Source organism: Gambusia affinis, linkage group LG10, assembly GCF_019740435.1.
Source record: "Gambusia affinis linkage group LG10, SWU_Gaff_1.0, whole genome shotgun sequence".
Lineage (NCBI taxonomy): Eukaryota > Metazoa > Chordata > Actinopteri > Cyprinodontiformes > Poeciliidae > Gambusia > Gambusia affinis.
The window spans coordinates 4,418,339-4,443,641 of record NC_057877.1 but is presented as its reverse complement, the minus strand read 5'-3'; the positions used below and the strand labels follow the sequence as shown (position 1 = coordinate 4,443,641).

General features: G+C 39.3%; 2 protein-coding genes and 1 long non-coding RNA gene across 5 annotated transcripts in view; 1 reads left to right on the top strand and 2 right to left on the bottom strand.

Annotated features, from left to right (window-relative positions):
- LOC122838285 (LIM domain containing preferred translocation partner in lipoma) overlaps positions 1-14,357 on the bottom strand; it is a 174,433-nt gene extending 160,076 nt beyond the window's left edge. Inside the window, exons 1-2 of one of the 3 annotated variants that reach the window (XM_044128813.1) lie at positions 14,216-14,357; positions 7,153-7,213 (exon numbers count right to left, since the gene is read on the bottom strand). The gene's annotated coding sequence lies outside the window, so the exon portion shown is untranslated. The other 2 variants (XM_044128814.1, XM_044128815.1) reach the window with 2 other exon arrangements.
- A 3,963-nt stretch (positions 14,358-18,320) lies between these two features.
- LOC122838283 overlaps positions 18,321-25,303 on the bottom strand; it is a 9,067-nt gene continuing 2,084 nt past the window's right edge. Inside the window, exons 2-3 of the long non-coding RNA XR_006371875.1 lie at positions 19,973-20,057; positions 18,321-18,609 (exon numbers count right to left, since the gene is read on the bottom strand). This is a non-coding gene — a long non-coding RNA (uncharacterized LOC122838283). The remainder of the gene's footprint in view (positions 18,610-19,972; positions 20,058-25,303) is intronic.
- The window catches only part of bcl6aa (BCL6A transcription repressor a), a 26,599-nt gene continuing 22,716 nt past the window's right edge, over positions 21,421-25,303 (top strand). The window contains exon 1 of the mRNA XM_044128810.1: positions 21,421-21,466. The gene's annotated coding sequence lies outside the window, so the exon portion shown is untranslated. The remainder of the gene's footprint in view (positions 21,467-25,303) is intronic.

The following is a 25,303-nucleotide window of genomic DNA, read 5'->3' as shown; positions in this document are numbered from 1 at the left end:
GTGGTTAATGGCTTTCACTGTGATCCAAAGAAAACATTGTTACTTTTTAAACCGGGCAGTATTATGCGTTTTCCAGGCTCGATTGTGCTATTCTATAGCACAGTTGTAGCACAAGTGTTGTGAAGAAAATCTTCTGAAAAGCTTCATAAAGAATAAAATAATTCAAAAAAGACATTTCTTAAACTCATATAAGGCTTCCAGGGATCCAGCCTGAAACGCGGCCAGTGTTAGGACGAGAACACTAAGTGTGTAACCTCTGGTGGTTATAAAAATGTCATATATGATAATTGAGCCTCTGTCTCTTTAAAAAGTCCAGCTCTTTCTGAAACTCCGCCTTCAGGAAGTCATCACAACATGGCTCCTTTGTTGGTGTTTTTACCAGCGTTGCACCAAGAGGTAGCTCGTAAAAGGAGCTCAGGGGATACACAATTCCACCAGATGTTTGCAAATTGCTGCTGGCTAGTCTGAAGGAGCTGAGTGAGAAAAGCTGCTCAGAAGCTTGAGAACTGCAGCTCTGAGAAGGAGCTTCGTGCTGGAAGGCAGTGGTCGGTTCCACCCCGGCGTTTTTGCACAGCTGAATGGTTGCCACGGGAGATCCAAGGATTTCTCAAACATGCATGAAATTATCAAAGCAGCACTCCAGGTATGTTTTGATGAGGGAATAACATTACAACATCATGTAAAGCTAAAAAAAAAAAAGTCAATTTTACATAATACTGCCCCGTAACAGATTCTAGCATATTTCATGGTGTCGTTAAAGTTCTAAATCTTCACATCTGGAACTGGCAGAAGTGAAACTGAACCCCAAAAAAAGTGCTTAATTACAGTGAATTAATGATTAACTGATCACCAAAAATCACATTTCTTCCGCTTATGTTTGTCATAAAGATTTCTTCTGTGTTTAGAGAAGAAAAAAATGGGATTAAAAGCAGATATGCTCCTTCCTGCTGCTTTTTCAGACATTATATTGATATAGATATGCACTTTCATGCATTGGCTGCACACAGTATGTTTGGAAACGTCTTCTATCAGAAAAAACAACTCCAATCACAATAATTGCATTAAACCATCAGTATGGGCAGCAGCAGCAGCAGCAGCAGCAGCCCCCACAGCCAAGTAAAAATCATTTAGCTCTTCCTTAACTTGTGGCGGAGAAAAAGCTGCCAGGTAGGTGCAATAAAATCTTTGAAGTGTGAGAAATAGAGCCAGGAGGGAGGTCAGACTTGTTAAGGTGTAGCTATCAGTTAGAGTGGATGTTTGCAAAGCCACATTTATTCAATGAACCAAGCTGTCTTGTTTACTTTTTCTCTCTCTCGCTCTCTCTCTTTCATACACACACACACACACACACACACACACACACACACAAGCAAAATATATCCACAGTAAAACAAGCCAGGCTTTTTACCAAATTGGAGCCAAAAATATCTAATCTATTAAATCTCTGAGCTTTTGTTTATCACCTCTAAGCTCAAAGTGCTGCCCCATCAGACACTCAAAAAGGGAGGTTAAAAGAAACATCTAAGTGTCAAGCAGGTCTGCTGCTGGAAAAGGGAAAAAGACTTCCAGATTTCCTAGGTGAGCCAGCGAAACAATCCCAAACAATTGCCTTGATTTTTTCATATTTACAGATACAAACTGGAACATCCTGTGTGGCACCTAAAGCAAGTAAACAACAATGACACCTGCCTGACACCACTCAAGCTTCCTATCAAGCAGCTGCTAATAATGACAAACCTCCCTCCCCACTCCTTTCCCTCCTCTAAAAGCAACATGATCTACAGCGTTTCAGGAAATGCAGCAGGAAACATGGATGAATCAGCCATTTTAACGTTGTTTAACTCGTGTTATAAACGAAGCCTAAAATGATACTCACAGCTTCTCTTTAGATCTTTGCAGGACACAGAACTGCTAGCTCTACTAAATGGCACTCAGTTGGAAGACTCCTCTCACCCTTAGGAAGGCTTTGCGCTGCTGAAATGACTCACATCCCCTCTTCCAACCTCTGTCAACCATCACGAGGAGGTAAACATTTCCAAATATGGAGAAAATATGGAGACAGTATTGAGGGCAATATCAGTTTGGTTTGCTTTTAGTTAGGAATGCCAAACTATGCGAGCCACAGAGCCAGTTCTGTGGTGCATACCTCTCACTTGGAATAATAATGATGATGATTGCAGGGAACTTTTTGCAGTTGTTTGGGGTTCAGTCTGACCTAAGATGGATGAAAACGGGAGACTGTTATCTCAACTCTTACTTTTTAAGGATGAAACTAAATAGATAGGCCGACAAGAATTCTGAGGCTGACTTCCACTCATTGAGCTGCTAACACCAATGTTAGGTCCCAGTTCTTTAAAAATCTTTAAAATCTTTAAAAATGACCACACAAGAAGATATACGAGCAGCATTTAAAAAGATTTTCTGCCCTTTCTGCTATCCCTTATTTACACTAGGGGAAGAAACTGTTTTCATTTCATTTTTAGATAACACAAAATGACTGCTGAGTGGACACTTAAAGGGTGTTTTCACAACTGATAGTCCGGTAGATGAGGGACCAAAATTGCAACATTTGTTACATGTGCTGTTCGCTTTCACACTGAACTGTCTTAAAGACCCAAAAGTTTCAAAAAACAGTTCACCTCCTCGCCTGAGGTGGCGCTGCAGCAAGAACTACTGAATGAAACAACACAAAACCTCAGAAGAACACACTGCGGGTTAATTTCATTCTTAATGAAATGTAAACGAAGATGGAGTAGCGTCAGATTTTAGTGATGTTAGGATTTCTCTTCCGTCTTTAGTAAAAGATCGCGAGCCATTTCTCCCGCTAGCGGTAAACTCTCCCATTTGTTATTGTTATCTTTACCCAGAATGCAATGGTCTTCTTCCTGTTTTTTTGATTGTGCATTCACACCTCCCCAAACAGACCTTCTAGGCAAACAAACTATGAGATGAAATGACCTCATATTTCTATAGAGCTTTTCAGGACCCTCTAAGACACATTTTACAATGAACTACTGATTAGCATGAACAACATAGCTAGCTAACACTGCAGTCTTTGTGTGCCTTTTCTTGACAATATAGATGCTCAACCACATTTTCAAATCCAGCACATTAAATAGATGGAGGTTAAAGTTTTTGATGATGTAGCAGACAGAGCCAGATTTCTGTACTCTGATTAGCCTTCCTGTTAGCCACTCTGCTGGAACAAACTTCAGATGCCTGTAATGGAAATATGAACATTTTTTAATATATGATCTATGTTTCCATGTATTGTAACCTAAATAGTTACATTTTTACTCATTACAATGATGGAGACCAATTTTGGTAGCTTGAGTTTAATGTCTCTCTTTTTTTCCTCTGCCACATGACCTGCTGTCCCAAGTTATTGACAGATGCATAGGAGAAAATATGTGTTGAGCGAAGCTTGTGATTCAATTTTAAGTAGTTCAAGTAAAATTCTATGTTTATAATGCATATAAAAGACAGACTTTTTCCTTCATGTAGTTTGTCCACACAAGATGAACTGATGAAATACATTGAACTCTTGGTATTCATGGGAGTTAGAGACCACAGTCACCCACGACCAGCTAAAATCTTTGAATCTTTGATGTTATAACTGCCTATTTTAATAACTCAAAAATCAAATGTACATTAATATGTATCAGTATGCACACTGGAAACGGCATTAGCACTACCGCAGAAGCTAATACCTACAGTCATCCTTTTCTCCATTCGGGGTTCAGAAAAGTAGTACCAAGGAAAAGGAGGGGAACTCCTGGATTGGCTACTTTGCAAACACCAGATTTTAGTGATTGTCAAGTAGAATTGCACAGAGATATTTGGGCATTTGCAATTGAATATTTTAGAAAAACATTCTAAAACATGCAAATTAATTAATAATTTGGAGTTAAGTTGCACAGAAAAATCCTCAAACACTGGACTGTAAATAGGTGGGGGTCTGCCGTATGTTACAACGTCAAAAAAAAAAAAAAAAAAAAAACAGAAACAGCAAACAAGCTAGCATTAGCATGGCACTCCAACAAAATGCTCAGTATAAAGACGGAGGAAGACAAGAGTTTGCTGAAGACTGTGTGTTGAGTCGGGCAAGTTTAGAACTATCCTGCAAAAAAAACTCCAAATGATCCATTTCTAGCACCAAAAGAAAACACATGCTAAAGAGAAGTCATCAGCAGAAAGCACGTGGTAATACTGATGAACAGAGGGGAAATATTTTCCTTTTCAGAGAGAGTCTGATCAGGCTTAAAGTTGGACAGGATTAGGTCGGTGCATTGCTAAATTGCAGAGAAACCGAATTCACCCTGTAAAAACTGCCAGGTAGAGATCGCTTATTTACCACATGAAGTCATCTCCCTGCACAGATTGTCTTCAAGTGATTAAGAAGGTGTAATTAAAGTCTGATTACTCCCATGAGAGCCATGGGTCAAAAGCTTAACAGCTGCTTAGGGAGAACATTGCATCGACCTTCCTGGACTGGGATTGCATTGAGGAGCAGCTTGAGAGTCCTCATTTCCTGAAACAGCACAACCTACTTTACACAAGTCCCTCAGGAAAAGACCACCAATCAGTGCAGTTCATGTTCACGCATTATTAGCAAAAACGTTGTTCCTGGAGAAATATGCCTAAATATACTTTGTGCAATATTTATCAGGACACCAAAACAAGGTGGAAACAGGATTTCCCGATTTAGTGTGAACATAGTTTTTTTTCCAAATTGTGGAGCTTTTAAGAAAAGAGAAGAGTATTTGGAAATTAAAACTAGGAGGTACTTATTTTCAAGAATAATCAAATTTCCACAGACTGTACTTAATACATGTTTAGAAGGACATGTCGGCACATAAAAAAACCCCATTTCAAACAGATATGTGGAAATGTTTTTATCTTTATATTAAGGAGGCAGTGCAATGCTATTTGGACACCAGCTGCCTTTGCATTAATGTTCTTCACAGCCAAGCCTTTGACGCCAAAGGGAAAAGTCATGATGCCCCAAAATTTTCCATTTGGTGGATACAGAATGCCAAGACATTAAGTAAGGTTTCTGCATGCGGTCAGCTTTTTCTTTTTTATTACATTTGTTTCCATGGCAATTCGTAGAAAGAAAAAAAATGCCAAGACCATTTGAAAATATCACTTTTCTAAACATCCAACTGTGTTCTGAAGGCCAGAGGAAAGCTGGAGACTCTGCACTCCTTAAATTTGTTGTTTGTTCAAATGTGAAGTTATGAAGAAAAACTGTGAATCTAGTGATTACCAGGAAAGCCATTACATAAATATCACCTGATCTGAAACCCAGAAGCCAACTCTTCATGGCACATGTGACATACACAGTGTTGCAGAAGTATTCACACCCTTTCTCACATGGCAAACTCACACTTCAATGGATTTCACTGAGATTTTGGAGCAACACATATTTTATAAATACAACTCTGAAAGGCTTTGGTGGGCATTTCTAGTCAGCCCCTTTATATTTTAATACCGGTAAATAAAATCCAACTGCAACATTTGAAGGAGAAATGCTAGACAGGATGAAGCCAAGGAGCAGGTTAAAACAGAGTTTTAAAGAAAAGGGAGGCAGAATTGTGCTGGGCAGATTCCTTTTTCTTACATAGGGAAGCTGCTTCAAATTAAGAGCTAAACATTACTGTAGTAAGAAGCAGTACTGGCAAAATAAAACTGTGTTAGACGTGAGACTGAGGCGATGGATCAACTTCCAGCAGGACGATGACCCTAAGCAAACAGCCAGAGTTATAATACAATGGTTGGCATCAAGGGTTCTCAACCCTGGTCCCTCAAGGCCGATGTCCTTCCAGTTCTGGGTCCATCCCTGCTCCAGAACACCTGATTCAAATTAGGGATGTAAATATATGAAAATCTGGGCCGATAATATCTCATATTGATCTTGCTATAAATGATAACCAGTATCTACCAATAATATATATATTGTGAATAAACGACTGCACTGTTGATTTTGACCACATTATCACTGCCGCGTGTCCAAACAAATTCTCCACAGCCAATATCAAAACACATAGACCAGGGGTCTCAAACTCCAGTCCTCAAGGGCCACTGTCCTGCAACTTTTAGATGTTCCTCTGCTGCACCACACCTGAACAGAATAATTAGGTCATTAAGGCTCTGGAGAACTGATCTACACAAGGAGGAGGTGATTAAGCCATTTCATTCCAGTGTTTTGTACCTGTGGCTCATCTAAAAACTGCAGGACAGCAGTATTGCATTACTGCCTCAAGAGCTACAGAAGCCTAGTAAAAATCCACTGATTATAGTTCAGCTATGCAGCAAAGGGGAAACACCTACAATATCAAAGACCAGACCTGAATCCACCTGACAATCTGCTAGACTTTAACTTTGATGTCGGGGGTTCTGTGTGGCTCAGCTGGTGGACCAGGTGCGCCATGTGCAAACTCTACAGTCCTAACATTTCAGATTTTTGTTTTTAAAAAAGAAAATCCCATGTCGCTTCCCCTCCCCGTCACAATTCTGTGATACTTTTGAGTATCACTCAGCTCATGAGTGAAGACATTTTGCAAGAGACTGTATGCAATAGCTGGCATGAATCTATTCCTCCTTTTTTTCTGGTTCGAATCAAGGCAACAGTGCCTGGAAACTGAACAGAAACGTTTCTCACTTAATAAAACATAGTCAAATTCATTCAACCTTACGACTGTCAAAATGATCACATGTCTCTTAGTCGGAACAAAGCACTTCATAAGCTTAAGTATCCACTTAACTGGAGTCCTAGTTGAAGTTTAGGGTGTTTCATCAGCATAGCTGTAGTAAACCCTGGTGAAACACCATTCTGACCAAATTTCTTTCATACCGTGGGGGTTTCCTGCTTCCTTCTTTTCTAACCTTGTGTCTGAATGTGGCCTGATGCGAAGGTAACATTCTACTTTATGTGCAAAAGTACAAACAGAAGAGTAATCCTGTATTAATTGAATGGGTGCATGCTGAGTTTAGGGTTACCTTTAAACTTCCTGCAGAACATCTAGTTTACCACAATGGAGTGTGCCAAATATATCTATATTTATGTTGCGAAAGTGGAAGTGAACACAAAAAAGGAACACAACATAACATGCAAGTAACAATACAGAAATACACCAAAAGTAATCCTACCTTTATTTCCCTCTTTGGGATTACTGGAAGACAGCTGAAGCCCTTTGCAGTGTGTTGAAATCTGCAGAGATTGAGAAATACAGACAAATAGATTACCTAACTATAATTTGGCTGTGGAGGACCACACCAGCATAGTAAACAGACACTGTCATCTGGGAGCCAAGCTTGTTCTGGGTTTCTGTCATTCATGAGTAGAAAGAACTCGGCCAAGCACCTGCATACTCCCCCTGACCACCACAGGGCAGCTAGGCTGGTATGTCAAGGTCCTGGCGCCAAACATGGGGCAGTATGGCATTGGAAAACAACCACAAGAGGGGAAAAAAACTGGAAGGTGATATTACATCTACTGGCCAAATAGAGATACACTTCTAAAAATGTGGGGTAAATTTTATCAAGCCTCCAGCTATTTCTACAGTTGGCCTGCTGGGGGCAGCAAAGGGCTCTCCTGAGCTGGTGTAAATGCTATTATGAGTAGAAGAAGAGGACCTGGACATTTACTCTATTCCTGACGTGAAGCTGTTGGCGTAAAAATCAAAAAATAAAATTTAATAAAGAGTAAAAATATTCAATAGAGTGATGGGCCTGGCTAGTTTTTGGCAAGCTGGTCTTTGCACCTCTTCGCCTTTCCTTTCTATAATTTTACATTGCTGAGCTTGGTCTTTGATGACCAATTCAAATCATTTCCTAGAGTTGAATGTGTGAAATTTCTGGACTTTTCTAGTCCTTTTCTGCTTCCATTATCTGCACCTGCTACTGTACACTGGGCCCTTGTGTGAACTGTCAAACATAACCATTTAGCTCTGGTGCCTAAAGAATCTGTGTCATCAGTCAAATATTTTATCCATCTGAGGCAATGTGAATGCCTAGAGCAGAAATATCAGGTGAGGCCAGGTGCTTGAACGGAGCTAAAGCCTAAATAATGCTCCAAAGCACAATTAATTCATATTCAATCATAAGAGTATTATAATAAACCTGTAACAAGACTACACGTTTATTAATGCCAGTGATCATTTTGGTTGCCAAGCAGGGTAAACTGTAAATAAATGTTGTTTCAATGAGCAGAAGCCATTTGCTGCTTGCTTGCCTTTATCTACATGAACTCTTTCAACAACAGAACCAGGTGAGTTAATAATGTCTGCTTGTTGGCTCAATAATTCTGGTGTCTGGTTACATAATCATTTATGTATTATTGACAAATCTGTTGCGTGTGTAAACAACCCATACAGTACACTATCAACAGTACATGGAGGATCCTGTAGCTGGTAAAAACACTGAACTGTCTTTTCAAAGACAGAACGTCAGAGCAAAACAGCCCATCATCCTCCAGTATTTCTCTTTCAAACTACTAACAAAAACATAATCTGCAATACGGGAAAGGCACCGTGTTACATGTTGCACCCATCCTTGAGAGTCCTACACACAGTATTGGCAAGTTAATGTTATACCATGCATGTTGTGTGAGGAGCTAAGAAATGCTTGTTGGGCCCAAATCTGTTCAAAACAACACGTAATCAACCTTATTTTGGGTACATATTTACCAAGATTATGTCTTTATCTGAAAATATCATTAGGCTATTAGTAGAAGACCACCACAAAGAATTCTACAATATCTTATTTATTAAATATATACATAGAAGACGTGATTTAAATTATTCAGGGAGGCTGCCAAACGACAGACAGTGGAACTGGAGGAGCTGCAGGAATTTCTGGTTCGTACTGGTTGTGTTCTACTTCTGACACTGGTTTTCTGGCTTCTCATTTATTTACAAAAAAAACAAAAAAACAAAAAAACAGAAAGCAGCAATCTGTTTGGGAATATTTGGGAATATTTGCAAAACTACGTCTGGGTACTAAGAAGAACAGATTTTGACAGTTGTTGACTAGCATGAACATATTCTCCTTTAATAAATTATCATTTCTTCTCAAGTACTAATGCATTACCTGTATCAGCGAATTAAAATGATGAGTTTTATTGGCTTTTTTATCCACTCATTCTTACAGTGGGGGGATAATGTATGCCAATCACAGAAACATGATGAGGTCATTTTTGTGAACTATATCTAATCTGACACACTTTTGCTCGTGACAACAGGTGGAGGGTTATTTCCCCCTGTTCCCTCCTTTTAAAAATCCACCACCCAGAATCAAACTCCTTCCAGAGGATCCTCATTAAAATATGCCAAGAAACACAAACAGAAAAAGCTACCAGGGGGGCCCGGGCTCAAAGGCAGCTGAGGCATTTATCTTTCAACTTAAACGTCATCATCGCTGTCAAATGAGCCCCTTTTTAGCCTGAGATTTTAAAAGAGAGTTCTGTTTAATGTTGGTTGAGTTGAAAATGTGTCGCAGTGATGCAGATGTATTCGGTTTGATGACAGGTCTCCCTCGGGGGACCTTGTGTTATTGATTTGAAATTCACATCTAAGCCAAACTTTGTGTTCGGTCTTTTTAAGAGAAGAAAGTCAAGCTTTATTTTTCGTTTCATAACGGAGGCACATCTAAGGCCTAGACCGACGTTCTCGTTGCTCTCACGAAGAGGCAGCGGAGCTGAGGCTCTAAACTTTCACAAAGGTTTTCGGTTAAGGAGGCAGGAGGCAGGAGACCTTCACATGAATAACAGAAAACCTTCCCACTTAACATGAGGAACAGACAGACTCTCTGTAACTATGGTGTACAAGTTCATTCACACTACATAAGAATTTCATAACGCATCTCTTCTTAGATACACAGAGTTTTGCAATCCAGACCGTAATTAGAAGGTGAATATAAAAAACCCTCTAGGGAGAATCATTATAACAACTTACACTACATATTTCTGTCCACCATAACCTAGAGTCCATACGATTGTGTAGGACTTCTATGCATATCTGACTTTATGATGACAACCTGACTGATGGGGAAAAGTAGCAGTGACTTTCCAGTTCGTTGTAAATCTCCCTCGACGAACCAGAACTAGTTAGTGTCACTTGGGAATTATAAGTCAGAGAGAAGCAAAGATGTGGGGTGCCTCAAGGCTGCGTTCTCAGCCCATTTTCATTCAACATTCACACGCTCCCCCTTGTTTAGATCATGCAGTGTTGCATCATCTCTTACCACACCTTGGCTGACGGTATTTCTTCGTCACCACAAGACTACAGCCCTTTAAAGTTATACAGTAAGTGACTACATGCAATGCACTTGAGTAAATGGGGCAGAATTTACTCAAGCTTAAATCTAAAAAAGGCATGTCTTGTTTTTGGGCTTAGAAATGCATTGTTGGGAGATGAGCAGCTAATGATATACTGTACGGTGGTGCTAAAACTTACAGTGTGTCATAAGTATGTTTAAAGATTAAAATCTAAATTTTTCTACAGCTGTTATCTAAAAGGAAGAAACAAAAAACTTGAGAATCAGTTTTTAGTACAATAGATTAGTTTACATACCAGTCATGCTATACTGACATGCCTTGTATTTCTATGCAATGTCAAGAGAAACAGCTTTAAGTAACAGGGTTGCCTTTCTACTGACCTGATATTGTAATTTGAACCACACCATCCCAGTTATTTTAATCTTCTTGAAGAAATTTTAGAACAGACACATGTATACACTCCACAAATATGCAACCACCTCCGAATTTATGGGAATTGTGCGCAAATTTTGAAATGAAATGTTCACATATAGACTAAGTCGAAGTGCATTTTGCAACAATGGAAATTTATTCATAGCAGGATTCTAAATGCTTAGATTTGCTGACACTGCAGGGGAATTGGCTCAATTTTTCTGACCGCTTCAGAGAATAGAAATTTTGAGCAATTGGGAGGAGTCAGAATAGAATAGAATTTACTGTAAAAGCAAATAAAGACAGGTGGAAATATTCACACAAAGGTTAAAATATATATATATATATATATATATATATATATATATATATATACACAAGTACACATTTACCACACAACAAAAATAATACTGTGCAGTTATTTAAAAGACTATATAAACAAAGAATTTTTCAGCCAAACATGGTCTGGTCCATGATTTGGAATGGAACAAGTTAAAACGTATCACAGCACTGTAAATGTTTCACCCTTCAGCCTGAAACACACACATAATAAACTATACTTTATGTTTTGTGAATGTAATTAATTTGCTGACATTCAGACCAAAGTCCCAAAACAATTTAGACAACCAAACATAAGTGACTGGATAAATGAAGATAAAACGTGTCCTCACATGCATCAGATATAACTCAATAAAGAAGAAAAATCAGCAAGGCAGCACAAGCTAGAGTCTCGACTAAGGAAAGGAATCATAGGACACTGGTCTCTAAACTACTGCGCTCCCTGTTAGTGAAATGGTAGATTTAACATCTCATTATTGGTTTAGCACAACTGCAGTTTGGAGTTGCTAATCAGGTGTAATAGGGAAAACAAAAAAAAACAAAAAAAACGCTCAGATTATCAGAAACCTTTGTGTATCCAGGACAAGAACCAGAACCAAACAAGGCACCAGACCGTTTCTCAGAACTGGAACCAACTTCCTTAAAAAGCTGGCATGTGCAAAAACTAATTTAAATCAGAACCGACAACATTATTGTTTAATACAACTTTTTCTACAAAGACTAAAGCTTATCTCAACAGTTTATCAGTTTCTGTCATTGGTTCTTATCAATGCGCTCCAATTTGTATTTTACTACTTCCTTTTTTTGTAAGTCATGCATAAAGCTGAATGCAGCTCCATTAATGCACCGTATTGTTAGTTGTGTCAGCTTATGCTTCAATGTCCCGTTTGTTCTGTAATAGCACTTTGTATTGGAATTATGTATGAATCGTGCAACAGAAAATAGAATTAAACTCCATTTTCACATGGATTCTCTAATGTGCTTCCTCTTTCACAGAGCAGGTGTAAAAATAGAGTAACACAAAAATGTTAAATTTAAAACAAAAATCACAACTTTGAACTTGTGGATTTCTTTTAGAAAGGGCAATTAGATACTGTTCTTTAAGGAACACATTACATCTTACAGTCATAGTTTACTTATAATTAAATTGTTACTTTTATCTGAATGGCTCACAAAAATGGACCTCGGTGTTACAAAAAAAATTAAGCCGGAGCTCGATTCATGTAGTTAAAGTGATGTCACAGCTTACGTATAACACCTGTTGGGGTGTGTGATGTAGTAATGCTTGAAGAGACCAAAATTAGTAATATAAACTAAAAGTCCTACAGATCGAGGCAACAGAAGCCTTCACTCAGCCAGCTGACAGAAAAGCACACAGCAACATCTGGGAGGAAGGAGAGTACAGAACTTCTCTATGCTACACACAGCTGAAACAAGCCGGAGTCAACCCGGCTTGTTTTTTCACAGTTTTGGGCCCAGAACCACTTTGTATTTTAGAATTTGGACTTGCGTCCCATTTCCATGCGCAGGAGAAGGTTTTGGAATCTGCAATGAGACTGTAGTTGGTGAGATGCAAATCAGTAATTCCTTGATCAAACACTGAGGTGCAAATCTTTTTATCAATTGTGGTGGAAGAACATCTGCAGCATCAACTGGACAGGGCGACCCGCAACAAACAAGTATACCTGGAGATTTCAGAGATACTGGCCGTCTAAGGGTACATGGAAAAAAAATAACAATGGAGCGTCGACTACAGCAGTGTTTCCCAACCCTGGTCTTCAAGGTACACTGCCCTGCACGTTTAAGGTGTTTTCTTGCTTCAGCCAGGTGATTTCAACTGACAGGGGTTTCCTGAACTACAATCAGCGTGCAGGGCAGTGTGTCTTGAGGACCAGGGTTGGGAAAAACTGGACTACCAAACCTGCACCCACAGCCTGTCCACGTTCCTCCATTTTAGTGAGGAACAGCCTGCCATGAGGAGACGCAACCAACTTGGCTAGAACCAAACCTGACATTAACCAGCTAGTGTGAGACTTGAAATTGGAGAAGGGGCCACAGCACGCCTATAGCATACCAAACGACAGCGACCCATGCTGGGTTTCTGCGAAAACAAGGACGTAGATCCTTGAAGTGAATGTTTTACTCTTGATGTCATTACAGCTGCATCACTTTGCAGCATCTTATAGCCCGATTTCTTATAGTCAGATGAGTGATGAAACAGGTAAACATTAAGTAAAACACAGAGAGGGTATCTAATATAATGATACTGTTACATATGGTATAATGCTACATTTGAAGAAATAAGTTACATTATGTTGCAAAGTGTATCGCTGAAGAGCCTGGCGTGCTCTTTGAACTCCAGGTCTGCATGCTGATCTCAGAGCAGTGCTCTGAGGATGACACAGGCCCACTGTCACGTCTGCTTAATTATCTCTCTGCCCACGTATATGAGCGATAAGGGGTCTAACATGTATGGTCTAAAGAACCCAGCCTTCGCAGTAACCCCACGAAGGCATACAACTGCCTGCAACTTTAAGGACACACACCGTGAACTGTACTAACGTGGCAAATCTGCGCTGTCGTAAACACCCAGCCAGGTCTTGTCATACGTCACGCGCTACGCCTGAAAACTAACTAAATAAATAAATAAATAAGGACAGACACCGGTTTTTTGCGACTTCAGTGAGCACGAGTTATAGTGAAACTCGGCTGCACATTTATATGCAGAAAGGGGGCTCTCCTTCACTCTCCGGTGACAGTCTGTTCTTCCGCATTGCTCGGCTTGCGGACCACTAAAGCTAAAGCAGAACCCACCACCCCTCGACCCCCTCTCTCTCTTCAGAGAAGCAGGGAGTCCCGAAACTTTTGACGGGCTGCATGCGTTGTCTGCATTTTTCCCCCTCAACGCATGAATGAGCTCCTCTCTCAGCTCGAGCTAGCGACAAGTTAGCTTTGTTAGTCCCCTAATGTAACATTCCTACCGGGCCAAGGCTATCCGCGTCGAGTCCACGCCCTCACTGTTAACTCCGTCCGAGCTACAGTCAAACTCATATTCGCGTCCCAACAAGGCCGAACAAAACTGCAGAGAGGAGCTGCTCCAAGCTCCAGTCAGTTTACCAAGCCGAGCAGCGCCCGGTCAGTTTAAACCGTTTCAACAAAAGAAGTGGAACCGATGCTCGGGCTTACCTCGCTTTCTAGGAAACGAGAGAGAGGCTGAAGTCCCAACCAAAAAAAAAAAAAAAAACAGCCCCTCTACCCCCAAAAAAGGGAGAAGTCCAACTTTTCTTGATCCAAATTGTGGGAGAGTTGAAGGCAGTGACGTCACGCCCTGAAATTCCAGCCGTCTCAGTCAGATCAGAGGTTTGCCCATGTAAGGCAGCAGGCCAAAACACTGACACACACACACGGCACGGCACTCACACACTGCTGTCTGCACGGAGAGGAAAAAGAGCAATATACTTTAAATTACTTCTCCCTGCGATAACAGATGTCGCCGAGAAACAGAGAAGCATAAAATGAAACATCTCCACGTTTATTGTACAGTCAGAGGCGTGTTCAGGATTCTCCGGGTCTCTGGGCTTGAGACAGTTTTACGGGGGCTCTTCCCCAGTCTGTGCATGTTTTGATAACTGGATGTTCAGATCATCAGTAGTAGGTCTACGCAAACCAGAGGTTTTTCATTTTCAAAGTAAAAAATATTAAATTGAAATACGAGCTGTGTTTCTTTTTATGGCACCAAACTGGAGGAGAAGCATGTTTTGATTGCCCTTATAGGGGAAATTCTCAGAGAAAACTCTGTTCAAAATCCTGTGTTGTTTACATGTTCAGATGTTTCTGTGATCAAATGCATGCTGCTAAAACTACTCAAAACTACTTAATGTTGCTGTGCTTGGATTAGGCCCAAAATATACAAACCAAGAACTTTGCTTCTCATAGGAAATGAGAGCTGCAGTGTATTCTACTTTAAAATAAAAATCTCTCTCTCTTTTTTACAGGTATTTGATGAAAAAAGAAAACTATTGATGCATGTGCTGACTCTACCCACTTTTTTCAGAGTAAAAGTGACAAATAATGTTTAAAAAGAATCTCTCTTGAGAATAGAATGATCCAGTTGAGATTTGCTCAAAGTATTTTAATGCTTTAATAATATACAATCAAGTATGGTCCAGATTCATTTCAAAATTGCCCTTTAGTTAGAAACTAAAAAGCCAGTAACTTCTGCGTCATTAGAAGCTAACATTTAGCCTCTCTAGTTATCCTCAAAGTTAAGTCATATCTTATACTATGTCACCATTATTTTTCCCTTCGTTTAATGTCACACAAGCAATTTTGCAAAGTTTTTAACTCTGTCATTAAAACAGGGCAACTCAAGAGCCACTTCCTGTCTTACTTCAAAATATGAGTTTCAAGTATAGCTTCAAAAGAATAAAAAGTAAACAAATCCAGCTTTTGCATTTAGGCTTCATTGAAATAGCTCACATTTATTCCACCAGACAAGTGACAGGAACCAAAGAGTGGTTTGTTACAAATACTTTGACAAGAAATTTCAAGGTATTTTTTTAATCTTGAGATTTCATACCACAAGCGTTAATTAAATAAGGCTAATAGGCCTCATTCACATGAAAACAGGTTTTCTAAAAGCATCTTTTACTATTAAATTATTAACAGTCAACGTTGGTTTTTTTTTTTTTTTTTTTTGGGGTGGGGGGAGGTTCCCCCATTGTTGCTGTATTTTCTATATGAAAACAGTAAAAAAAAAATATGACAAATTAAAAGCACTATTACTACTTGTGATGGGTTTGGGGTTAAGGGTTAAGTTTAAGGTGGAGTTCTCACAGCATTGCTTTAAATAGTTACATGCTACATCCATACCTCAGATAAAGGTGAAAAAAGAAAACCTTATCTTGGGAGCCCCCCAAAAATATGCTGCCCTGGGCTACTGCCTGGCTAAGCATACGCTAAAGTCTAGGCTGATGAGCAGAGGACACCTATTAAGTGAACATCAAAAAGCAGCATTAAACAACTAAGGCTTTTTACCAATAGACTTTAAACATTAATTTTAATCCTCACTTAAAATCTGTTAATGAACGGTTGGTGGGGCGGTAGGACTCAGCATTTTACAAGACGCCGGCTAAAATAAGGATGCAAGCACAAAGCGCTCATCCGGTGAAGTGTGAATTGGCATATGTTATAATGTGACCAAATTCAAATGCAAACAATGTGCACTGCATGCTGCAGTGCTCCCATATCCTGTCATGCACCGCCTGTCTTCTGGAAACGTGAGAGAAAAAAAGAAAAAAGTGCTCGTCGGTGTCTGTGGTTCTATTCTTCAGCCATAATCTAAAATTAAGTGGATTTTCTTCTGGTAAATATTACAGAAGTTACACTTACCAAACCTCTGAGTTTAAAGGTTAAAAACCAGACACCAGAATTGACAAAAGACGGTGAGGGGGAGTCTACAGCTGGCTTCAGAGTCTGGGAATTACTCCACAACCTACTGGAAGTGATTTATTTTAGCATTGATTTGCTTGGTTTATTAGACTTGTATAGAAATAGCCATCAGCCCTGTCTGGTTATGGTTTGTGAGCTTTTAGAATGTCCCACCGCAGTCTTGAATTTCCATCACTTTTTCATGAAATATTCACCATTTCATCGTTTCTGCAGAGCCACATTAACCTCTGCAAGCGTGAGGACAGTGAACCTTATTTACCCTTTACCTTTTAGATGTAAGCAGCTGTGCATTAGCTAGCTAGCCACTTTACCTGATAGAAGTGATTTATCAGAACTTATAAATATCGACACTTTACAATATAGAGCGGAGCACTTTTGTTCAGATATAAGGAGAGCTATAGCAGTGTCATGATGAGACAGGGAGCATCAAAAGCTCTTAACCTGTAGCAGCTAAGTGGGATCTGGCTGTACAGTAAATCACTTTTCTCATAGATATGCATTTATTTTTCTAGCTGTTGTGACAAAATACCTTTTGTTGTTCTCTTACTGTGTTTATCCTGAAACTATATCTAGAAATTCTGCATGTAATGTCAGTGAGATTAAGCCAAATCGATGAAGATAACAGTGAAAGGAGAGGCACTCAAAAGGCTCCACGGAAACATAAAGACAGCTGTTGTTTTTCCTGCCGACACTCTAGCTAAACGTGGTTTAGACGCAACAATAACACAAAGATTCAGCATTATTATTAATGGCTTTGTTCCAAGCGCCTGCGGGTTTGTAACTGCTGTGTGCTTCAAGATAGTGTGTGACAATGATGAAAAGTAAAGTTCAGTCCTGCCGACTCAGACGTTCGTATTAATCCCTGTGGAGAATTTCTAAAGACTGCAGCAGCTGATAAGGCTGCTTATTTACATGCACGTGTCAAAATTATTACCAGTCAGATAATTATATTTCCCTAAAAAGTAAAATCTTTGACTCAAACTCTGAGCTCTGGTGGCGAATTTTATAGAAATGAAAGAGACAAATAGACATTAAAGGGGCGATAATATTTAATTTTTCAGCTTTATGTCATGTCATAATGTTATTACCTCATCAAAAACACACCTGCAATGTTGCTTGATTCTTTCACGCATGTCTGAGAAATCCTTTAATCTCCCGTGGCAACCATTTAGCTGTGCAAAACACTTGGGTGGACCAAGCTCTGCCTTCGAGGGCAAAGCTCCTCCTCAGAGCTATGGTTTCCAAGCTGAGCTTCCGCATTACATAGCAGCCCTCCCCGACTCAGCTCCTTCACACTAGCCAGAAGCAATTAGCAAACACCTAGTGGAACTGCACATTTGCTGAGCTCATTATAGGAGATAGTTCTCAGTGAAACGATGGTAAAAATGCTGTTAAGAGGTTAATAGAGGAGCCACTCTATGAACACTTCCCGGAGCCGGAGTGTTGGACAGAGCAGGAAGTTCTTAAAGAGACAGAAGTCCAGTTTCAAGGCATCAAATAACAAAGTCAAATTTATTTAAAGTCACATTGGATGAGTACAGTATTTTTCAGCATTAACAGGTAACATACTTGGTCATACTATAACATGGCACTGTGTGGCTGGAAAATAAATAATACATTGAGTATGTATTTAATTTGACAATCATAGGACAGACTTCAACTGAAACTGTTATATATTGGAAGTAGAAATCTTTCTCATTGTAGTGTGTTTTAATAATTAGGTAAGGTAATGACAAAACATGCACAAACATAAAAATCTAACTAATTCAATTGACATTTTCGAAGGAAACATTGAGTTCATGAAAGGTTTGAATTGATCAGAATTTCTATCAGCGACTCTTTGAAAATTGGGCTTTTGCACGTAGACTGGAGTTCCAAAATCCTGAGAGCTTAAAGCATCTTTCAGTTTCCAACCACAGTCACTACAGTCACTACAGTAAAACCGGATGAGAAAGCGCATATTTTTGGGTCAGATGGCCGTTTACATGCCGTCTCTCTCTCAGTGTGTGTCTTTCTCTTTTGGCTGGCGGGACTGTCGGCGTTGGCTCCATCTGTTTGCCCGACGAGGTCAGTCAGAGGTTGGTTGGCCGTCGGTTCTGCGGTGCAGTCCGGTGGAAATGGCGGTTCCACTTGTTGGAATCGGAACCGAGTTATGACCAGCACCAGAAAGTAACCTTGCTGGATTGTCCGAATGTGCACGAAGGCAAAAAAGGAATGCAGGCTATTTTCTGGAACAAACTTTCAGAAAACTCTAAATCAGCTGAAACACTGACTTCCTTTACATCTCGACTAAAGACCCACCTGTTTAGAGTTGCATTTGAAACATAATCAATTTAATGATGGTACTTGACTTAATGTCATGTTTTGATTGTTGATTCTATGTTGGATGACTTTGTATTTTTGAGTTTGTTATGATCTAAAACATTTTGAAATGTGTTGCTGCTGAAATGTGCTATACAAAGAAAATTTGATTGATTGACTGATTGATATTAAGATTATAGCATTAAGCAGTATGGGAAACAAAAATAATTGTGCAACCAAATCTTAAGCAAGCCGACAAAGCTCGTATTTTTGATACCTTCTTAATTCTGTTACTGTGTTATTCTTAGTCTGACTCAACACTGAGAGCACGAGTCAGTCACAACAGCTCTCATCAGCAAAGTAGTTTATAATAGATATAACCTTAGAAAAGACGGTTCGACAATTATGTCAAATGCTATTGCTTATGTTTCCAGGAAGAGATGGCTCCAAAACAAAAACCAGGTGAGATATTTCTCCGGCATGAGGCTGAACACTAATATAACGTCTGCAAAAAATAAAAAATAAAAAAGAGGAAGTGTGCATTCGTTTTAACACTGAGGGTTATAACTGATACTGAATTAATTGTGAGTCATTTCAAAGGCTTGCCAGGCTCTAAGCTAGCAGGCTAGCATGTCTTCACAGATGTAGATTGTAGTTCATTACTGTTTATGTTCCGACTGTCCTAGACATATAATCTGGAATTAAAGATGATTTTAGCTCAATGTGAATTCACAGCGAAGGCCTTCTCCACTTGCAACATTATAGGAGTAACTTAGTGTGCAAAAAGTCCGACATGAGCAGTCCAAACCACAACTCCAACATTAGAAATTCTTTTCAAGATGGCCAAGAACCTCATTGGTATCTTAGTATGACCCCTGTAAGGTCAGTGGTGCTGTTGGGTGGGGGAAGGGAGGCGGGTTAACATCAACGCCCTCTTCCAATGCCTCTTAATTGCAAATAGAGCTTAAAACTGCAGTATGTAACTTTTATTTAAAAATATCACTTCGCTGTGCCAGTATGAGACAGATAATCTGCGAAAAGATCAATCTCCTCCACCTTCTCTGAGCCAGTATTACCCTAAAGAATACTGACCAAAAACAACCAATCAGAACCAGGAGGAGTGTCTTAGCACTGCCAATCAACTTCATGTATGTGTCACTAAAATGTGCTAATGGTGGAGAATCAACTTACCACAGGAAAGCTGTTTATTTGCCATCATTGGTGGCAATGCTAACAATCCTTAGCATTCATGACCGGCTCCGCTGTCAGGAAGAAGCTGCAGTGTAGCAGAGAGCAAAGGGGAATGAACAATTATATATTTTTTAATAGAAGTTAGAATACAATTTCATAATTTTTATTTTAAAATGTTTTTTTCCTCGTAAAAGTGATTATATCAGAGCAATTTCAATCCAGTTCTGAGCAGCGTCTGGTCCGTAGGGGGCGCCTTCACAGACGTGGAGGGGGATAAGGGCTGTGAGGAATCTAAAAATTATATTTACGTATGATGTAAAATTAATAGTTACACTGGATTATTTACGCAACATTTCCACCAACTCACTCTCATTCAACAATGAATTTCCCTCTACAGACTCGTATCATTTTCTTTCCTGCAGCGCCACAGAAATGGAGCTAAATAGCCAATCGTGGATGGTTGCTGGGGGGAAATAATGACCTATCATCACAACTGAATTCAATGTCTTTGGGACGCTGGGAAATTCGCTCGCTACAGAAAATGCGGTAAAGTTTTCTGACGCTTTGGTGATAAAGTTGAAGACTTGCCTGGACTGAGTTTTCCACCTTGAATAATGAGGAAGATTTTACACATAGCAGGTAAGCTACAGCTTCTGTTGCTCAACATGTTGGTTTTTTTTTTAGTCTTCGCGTCCATATTGCTCTACTAGTTAGTGTTCATTAATTACTTTGCTCGTCAGCTGCTATCATTTGTTCTTTGCTGGTAGTCAGTTTTGAATGTTGCTGTGTTTTTTAATGCTTATGTCGCTCTGGTTAGCAAAATGCTAATGCTGCTCTGGATAAATGTTTCTAAGATTTTTTATTATTGTTATTTTTTAAATTAATAATGTTGATACTCTTGTTGCCTTTTTGTGTTTCTGCTGTTACAATGTTAATGTCTGGTTTACATCCTGGTGTTTGCTGGGTAAGGTTATTTAATTATTATATTGTATATATTTTGCAAGGTAGTGAATAGATCTTTAACTTTTAGTTGATTTAAGCTTTTGTGTTATTTTTGCCGTATGAAGAATGAGACATTGTTGTGAAATTGTCATGTTCTGGTCGTTAATTGGAGTCTCTACTGGACTAGGCTCAGACTCACAAACGTCCAAATCTGTGCTTAAAAATTAAACTTATTCAGCCATTTGATTCAGTTATTGGACCAGAGACCCAATTAAAACATGGGGGACAATGGCCTCCAAGGACCACAACCACACAATAAGCAGTTAAGCTCCATTCCCACCCCTGGCATGATGTAGACTTTCAATTATTGTTGTTGTTTATTTATTTAAAAATTTCCCAATATGCTTCCTCTAGCTGGGAAAATATTAAAATGTTCTTAAGCGGCTTATTCGGGAGTCCTGACGTTTGGCTGATTTTGTTGGTTTCATTAGGGCGATGGCAAAGAGACCTTCCAACCTCAAAGACTAAAGGGATCACTACCCAAACACTGCTGTGAGTGTATGACCTTAACTATTTTATTTGTGCCCAGTTTGGCTGAATCATTTATTTTATTTAAGAAATTAGGTTTTACTTTGGATGAAGCAAGTAGAAAGAAGTTGCGGAGGACAGTAAGTGATCAAAACAATATCAATGCCTTAGTGGAGGAATTTTTAAACGTGGCAGTGAACATTGTTGTTTAAATGTCATATAATCCAACTTGACACTTCTCGTTGCCTCTGAACTTGATCTAACGCGGCCATAGCCACAAGGTTTGGATGCAAGAAACCCATGTGAATTTTTTTTTTGCAAAACAAAAGCTTCATTAACAGCGACTATTACACGCTCACTTGCTATTTATACATTAGTGTCCACGTTTTTGACTTGTTAGAGTTTTTGATAAAGCGACTCATTTAAAGAGCACTTTAGCACGACCTGGGAAAATAATGACTTCTCCCTTGTTCCGGTCACTTCACAAGAACCTGGAGACGTTCTGCCTCTTTCTTTCTTTCCATCGCTCGTGGAAGCTCTAAACGCCGCTCTTGGTCAGCGCGAGCCAACAAAGCAGTCGTTTCATGTGGGCTCGTCCTGACCTCGGTGATCTCCGTCTCGCAAACTAGACAATTAGTTTGCATGCCTGTGATTGGATGCAAATACAATAACTGCTTTTCTTTTTTCCTTTTTTTGGCCATCGTTTCCCTTCTTCTGGCTGCGTTTTTATTTTTTTATCTTTTGCTCCCTCATAATAGTGACATTGTGTGTGTTTTGTGTTTGTTCGTGCCGGTGCGCTCGGATATAGTTCGTCTTATCTCTCCCAAAATAAAAAAAATAAAAAGTGATGGATGAGCGATACAATTATCAATTCATTTCTACGAGACGACAGCCGAGGGGGGAAAAAACCAGAAGATGAATTTAAAAAGAGGTTGTTTTTAGAGGCAAAACTGTAAAAATAAGTAGACCCATTCTGAGCGCTATCTATTCTCAGATAATTTGCACTTTGCCGCAGCTGATTACGTTGCGCTTCAAGCTGTGAATGTACTTTTTTTTTTTTCCTTCGCCGTGCATGAAGAAAGCATAAACGGAGTTCTGCAGATCGGGCACACTGATAAAACAACAACAACAACAAAAAAAAGCAGACGATTTGAGCTGTTTCACCGTCTTACCCCGCGCCTTGCCCTCCTCTCAAAGTTCCAGGGCAAACTGCAAAAAGGTAATCTCATTTGTAATGTGTGACAGCTTATTTGCAACTATGCACAGTGGCATATTTCCCCCCCTCTCTCTCTTCCCCTCTCTCTCTAATGGGCCCGCCAGTGATGCTTCTTCGTCTCGTAAACTCATAAAGCTGATTTCACAAAGACACCCTGGAACAGTTTAGATGACACATTGCCATCGCCTGTGAACTCAAGTTATCAATCAAGCACCAATTAACATGCTCGGTTAGAGGGGAATCAAGAGGCTCTTTGAAGTTCTGGAGCTGGTGTGAGCGCCTCTACGTTTTATCCATAGCATCTGAAAAAAAAATATAAAGAAGAAAAAACTCCATCGAAAATGATTGTTTCCACTAGTTTTTTTTTATTGAGATTTCAGGCATTTTATTTAATTATTTTCTATTTATTAATTTTTTTGTGGGTGGTAAATAAGCAAAAAAAAAAAAAAGTTGACATGGATCAGAGTCAGAAAAAAAAAAGTTTGTGAAATTTCGGTTTATCAATTGTTCCAACATCGGATATCCTGTTTTATTTGCTGGCTGCAACCCCCCCCCCCCCCCCCCACCACCACCACCTTTCTCTCTCTCCTCCTCCCCAGCATAAACCACCACTTCCTCTGTGAAGGTGAACCTCAAACTCAGTGCACAGCACAGCAGCTGCACAGTAAACATGCGCTTCCTCGTCGTACGGCGACAGCGAGAGGATCCTCTCTGTGTGCGCCGACAAAACAATCGTCTTTCTTCAGAACGCGGCCCTCTTGGTTTCGATTAGGCCCAGTTTTCAGGAATCAAAGGCCCTCGATGATATCATGCAGGTTGCCTCCGAAAAAAGTGAAACCGATACGGCTGGCACGATGTTTTCGTACTGATGAAGTCATTCAGTTTCTGACTGTTGTCGTTATAGTTTTCTTTCTTTGTTTTTAGTTGAGGGGGCTTTGAGCAAACGTCAAATATTCACAAAAGATTCAAATAAACCTCAAATAGTGTGCCTGGGAATTGTGTGCGCCCTGTTAATTGCAGCAGAGATAGCAGAGTTTAGTCCTTTGCAGAGAGTCGAGCTAATCGGGGAGAAACAAAAGTAGGCGAGTGGCACATTCTCTACAAAAACAATGTCCCAAAGCTACTAATCAGACAACTCCTGATCTAGATCTAGACCTCAGATTGTGCTAATGAATTCTAATTCTTGTGTTTTAGCATGTAAATATGTATTAAAGTGGTAGACAGACAATCCCTGCCTGCAGCAAGAAGTCTTAGCATAAACGATCTGCACTCGCATGCTTCGTGGTGCACCTTTTGAAGTGGTGTTTTTTTTTTTTTTTGAAACGCTTGATTCTGTTGTATCCTGAAATTTTTAGCGGCGTGGAGGAAGGCGTGTGGCATTTAATATAGCTCTGTTTCTCAGCTGTTTTCCCGATGAGTAAACTATTTACTTCCTCACCATGATTACTTTATTTTATCAGCCAAAAAAGCCTGCCAGATAAAATAACAACCAGGGAGCGGGAATCAAAATAAACCCAATCGCAACTGTGGCAAAACGAAGAAAAGGTGGGAAATGTAGACCGATACTTTAATCTGTTGGATAGAAAAATAATTTCTACCAAAGAAGTAGTCTTTTACTACAGGCACAATGTTGATGACTATTATACGTTTGGCATTAAAAAAAAATCATAGTAATAAATTAGAAATATAGTTCTGCACAATTACCTTCAGCTAACTAGTGTAGTTAAGCTAGCCTTGTATCGCTAGAAAAGTGTTGTCTCTGGTGGAAACCGTCTTTTGGTCCACAATTGTTAGGTGAAGTCCTGAATGCTGCATCATCCAATGTATGAAGAAAGTCAATAGATATCTTCACATTGTGAAGCATTTTGACATTTCTATGTTGTCAGAACTAAATTTCTGAAGTTCAAAGTGCATATATAATATTCAAAGCCATGTCTTTAGATTAATATTTTGAATACATGTAAAAAAGAGAGAGAGAAAAAAACCTTTTATTTTAAATTGGGAGTTAATCTATTTTACTGTCATACAGTAAGTTATGTCAATTTGAGTGAAATCATAATTTGAAAGCTGGTTTTGACATTTACAATGGTTATCTTTATCCAAAATTAAAACTGGTTTCATTTGAATGAAGTGGGAAGTAGAAGAAATCTGTAAGGCGACAAACACTTTCACAGCCCTGTATATGGAGGTTTTACAAAGTTTAAAATCTTATTCTTGCAGTTTAAAGAGGGGTCAGAGTGACTGGTCTTTATTATACTACACAATGTCACCTGCCGCTGGTCAGTGTTGAACAGCTCACCAAAAGAAGACTGATGCATAGTTTCCTCACAACAAAGATGAGTGTGGACTTAGACAAACATAAAGAGAATTGTGCTTTTATTTGAGTTTGATCACATTAGTAATCAGTAATCTGGTGATTTATAGCTGTTTTTAGTTAACGCTAGATAATGGTAATTGCATTAATAAATAGTATTTTTATGTTAATTCTGTTTTCCACAAAGGGAAATTATTGCATCTTCAATATTCTAATTGTTAGATTCATATGTGTTCTGCTCTGGATTATAGTCAAAGTATTGTCAAAACTATGTTTAAAAAAATGAGTCATTCAGGATAATGGAATATAGTTTGAACTTTAATTAGAAAAT